Source organism: Meleagris gallopavo, chromosome 1, assembly GCF_000146605.3.
Source record: "Meleagris gallopavo isolate NT-WF06-2002-E0010 breed Aviagen turkey brand Nicholas breeding stock chromosome 1, Turkey_5.1, whole genome shotgun sequence".
Taxonomy (NCBI): domain Eukaryota; kingdom Metazoa; phylum Chordata; class Aves; order Galliformes; family Phasianidae; genus Meleagris; species Meleagris gallopavo.
In genome coordinates, this window is record NC_015011.2 from 174,702,230 (window position 1) to 174,706,772 (window position 4,543).

Here is a 4,543-nt window from a genome sequence, read left to right on the forward strand (position 1 = left end):
TTTTCAGGCAGCATTACAAGGACTGAGAGTTGAATTTACAACTATGCCATTGAGTGTCTTGCAAGTCACCATTTCCAAATTTATTTCCTCCAACTATAGATAAATAAAAAAGCAAAGCCCAGAAGAAGATTCTCAGCAGGCAAGAATTATTAAGAAGATGCTGAATCCAAGGTAAACCCAAATGAATAAGGGTGATATTAATCACCAAAGTCAACCTGGTTCTTCACAGGAGGTTACTGGGTTGAAACAGTGCTATCGTAATCATCTACAGTACTGAGAATGCACTGCAGTTTTCTGCCAGATTGCTTGTAACTGACACCTGCAATGGAAGGGTTTCATACAGTGATAGTCATATTGGTTGGGTGGAATGTCACGAGGCAATCTATTTCAGTGTCTCTCTCAAAGTGGATCTGTTGCCAATATGAGATCAAGTCAACCACAGCTATGTCTAGCCTAATTTTGAAAACCTTGAGGAATGGAAAACATACAGACTCTCTGGGTAATTTCTTACAGTTTTATGAAAACATTTTCTTAAGGTTTCCTAAAAGTGGAAAATTTCATTTGTTCTATTTATTTAATTTTAACGAGATAGATCCAGAAAAGAATAGTAATACTTTAACTGGGATGTGAACGAAATTTATTTGCCTAAATCCAAAACCATTCTTACTCTCACAAGAGAGCTAGCATTGAAAAGGGTGGCAATATTATGCCTACATTTAAAGAGTATTTCAAGAATACTTCAAGAATTTCAAGTATTTTCAAGGACAGTTTCAGAAGTATGAATCCCATATGGATACATTCAGTGACTATAAAAAAGGAGCTTAAGAAACAAAAGTCTTTCCTTCAGTATTGTCTGGAATTATTTCCATGCTCAGTACATACTTTCTTGTTCTGGGATTCAGTATTAAGGGCCACTTCACCTAAAATGGTTATCAGCTTTTCTTGGCTGTCACATAATTACTTCACTGAGGTACAAGCGAGAAAACATAACTTTAAATCAACTCAGGATTTTCCATGGAACAGGAATGCTAAAAGTCTATGCCGAATTTTAACAAACGTAATAAAAGTTTAAATTATTTGTTCCACAGGGATAAGTAATGAAATTTAATTAACAGTCATATGCTTTTTCAAGAATAGTGTAACTGTAAATTACAATGATTTCTTTGTAAAGTGGAATCAGTGAAATTCATACCTAGCCTAATTTCTGCAGTGGTATTCAGGGAATAAAATCTGCTGAATGGAAACATGAATGATTATTTCGTAGGTATTAGAAGATAAATAAACTTTCACATGAATTGGCAAACTTCAAACAATAATTCTGTCAAAGTACTTTTGAGAAAGACTGTACAATAATATTACCAATGTTATTTTGCGTTATTCACACATTTTTGTACTTAAAACACATGATAAATAAATTGTCATTTCATGCTAAAAGTGGACTTCATTTTGTTTTACTTTTTCACTTGGCAACACAGTGTTTAAACAGCTGAAATGGAATGTAGTCACATGAATACATGTAAAATACAGTGGACACCGTTGAGTAATCTTCAGTCTCACTCTTAAAAGATTAATTATAACTTTCTTATTGTCTTAAATAGGTGCTCTATTCTGTTATCTGGGGAAGAGGGAGTTGATTTGTTAAGAATTATTGCATGAAATTTTCAAATTTGATTTTGCATGTTCTTACAATTTTGCTTGAAGTTTTGTTGAATCTTGCTTCTGTAAAATCTACTATGAAAAGCAGTAACTACTTTTCCCATCTGCACTCTGTTTCAGTTATTACCCATCTAATGCACATTTCTGTAAACAATGACCATTCATTCTCAGCTTATGTATAGTTTGTTTTTTTTTTAATTCCCTGCGGTTGTAGAAAGGGACTTGTCCATCTGACAGCCTCTAACATCCTTCCAGTTATACAAGCTGGTCTAATAAAAATATTTATCTACAAATATTGTTCTGATGTTCTGTTATGTATCTGTAGAAATGCAACTGTGGGCACTTGCATTATTGACACATTTGGAAGAACACATCCTTATTTTGGCAAATACCATTTCACAACTCCAAGTGTCACTGACATAATAAAGTAACCAGGGAAAAAAAGTCTACCAGATACCCTTAAAATAAACACTGCTTTGCATTGAAGCAAAAACTTTACCAGGAGGAAAGAGTTAACTGTGTAACTTCCTTTTTGAACAAGCACCTTAAAGTAGTTCTTGCTTCATAGGAGAATGTAAAGAAAGCAGATCACCTGTTTATTTATTTGTTTGTTGTTTCTGCAACCGATCTTTTGTAGGAGTCACTTATTAGTAATGGATTTTCAGTAAGTGAATCTTAACTGCTGCCGAATGATTTTTACTTCATTTTGTACTATTTTTAATTTATCAATTCATTGATTTAACTTCCGTTATCTTAGTCTGGAGGACTGCATAAATCAAATTTTCTTTGTTCAATTACAGTTAGCATTGATCTTTGAATTTTAATCTGATTTTGATTTGGTGTTATTTAGCTATAAAATCTATTAAAAGGATAAAAATTCTGTGGTATTTTTTGTTTCACAGAATCACTCAGAATCATAGAATGGTCTGGGTTGAAAAGGACCACAATGATCACCTAGTTTCAACCCCCTGCTATGTGCAGGGTTGCCAACCACCAGACCAGGCTGCCCAGAGCCACATCCAGCCTGGCCTTGAATGCCTCCAGGGATGGGGCATCACAACCTCCTTGGGCAACCTGTTCCAGTGTGTCACCACCCTCTGAGTGAAAAACTTCCTCCTAATATCTAACCTAAACCTCCCCTGTCTCAGTTTAAAACCATTTTGTTTCTTTTTGCTTTGGGTTGTTGTTTTCTTTCATTCCAAGTTATAATAGGATGACCAAACCAAGAAAACAGAACATAAGCTTTGACATTTTTTATACTGTTTGGCATCAAAGTGTCAATAAGTGTGCAACATAAATAGGAAGTTTTATCCTCAGATAAAGAAATCATATCTGACTAATCAAGAAGTAGTATCAAATCACCTTGTTTACTACTTGAGTTTTTTAAAAAATCTAGAATGCAAGTCAGAGAATTGCAAATACACATGATCATGTTCATGAAAATTAATCTATCTTAGTTAAAAGTTAAATATCAAATGGATATTATAATTTAGCCTATATAGTTAGAGAGAAATTATAACCTTCATAGAGCATTTTATCCAGTACTATAAAAGCTATTTAATATGGGCTTGTCCCTTCTAACCTGTAGTTACCCTTGTCTCTATTAGCTGCCAAGGCAGGCCAACTAATGAGCTCAGACCAGGAACTTCACCCTTTTTACAGAAGTTGGAAAGGTGGAGTCCACACCTAATACATATAATTCCCTAACATTTCTAAGCTTTGTGTGTTCCTGAAAATTGGTTTGAAATCTTAAAAAAGCAGTCGCTCATAATTTTTCAGTATTTCTAATTTCAACCTTAAATTAAAAACCTACTTAAGTAAAGAAATTGAAAAACTATTTCTATTCATATATTAAAAAATAAAATAAATAGAATAAAATAAAATAAAAAAGCACAACAGGGCCATCACATAATAGCATGAGAAACCTTAAAGTAACAACTCGGAGGGAAATAAGATGGCTAAAAGCAGCAAAACCTGATCCTTCATCTGAACTGATGAAGATGACTGTTACGTGTATGTGGTACTAACACTTCCCACTGGACTTTTTCACATTGCACAGTAACCATCAATAAATGGAACAAACCACTTTGTGTGGCTGATGTGGAACATAGTAAATGGAAGGACTCCCTGAGGTTTCAGTGGGAGCAGGAATGCACTGAAGTTCTATGAAGAAATTGAAAACAACAACAAAAAAAATGGATTTTTCTTTAATCTTTAGGTAGTTTCATCTGTACTGCTTTATCTGCACATAAATGAAGACTGATTGCTAGTTAGACTGGTTTTGATATTCTGTGTCTCTTGTTCAGAGGCAGTTTTCATGAAAGAACTTATGTTAATAACTCTTTGAAGAAAATTTTATTCGTTTCCTAGTAAGAAAATATCTCCGTAACCAAAAATCCTTAGCAGAACTTCTGCCATGATCAAATAGAAAGAAATACTGACTTTCATTTACAGTCATTCTTGAAGGATTAAGGTCACCTATTGAAGTCATGGTAAGGGAAAGCAAAAGTGCAAATTGGATTAATTCACTGAAACTTCTGTAATGTGTACAGAACAAACAAAGCTGCAGTTTGTGCTCCTTACAAGGAATACTCACTTTCTCACTTTTTTGTGTTGGCAGAAACATAGCTAATGTTAACTTACAAGTGAGAATACAAATTCATGGTAATTGCAATTGCAGTTGTTGGCAACAACAGAAAAGTATTTCACTACTTGTCAACTTATGCTAATATTTACTTTGGATTTAAATGTTGTTGCTACTTCTCTGCCTGTTCTTCCCTCCCTTCGAGGATTCAGGTTACTCTTCCTTGCAAGCAACAGTGATGATAAAAGCTAGGGCCATCTTAAGAAAGCACTTCCCAATGGCACCTCAGCCACTGAACTGAGG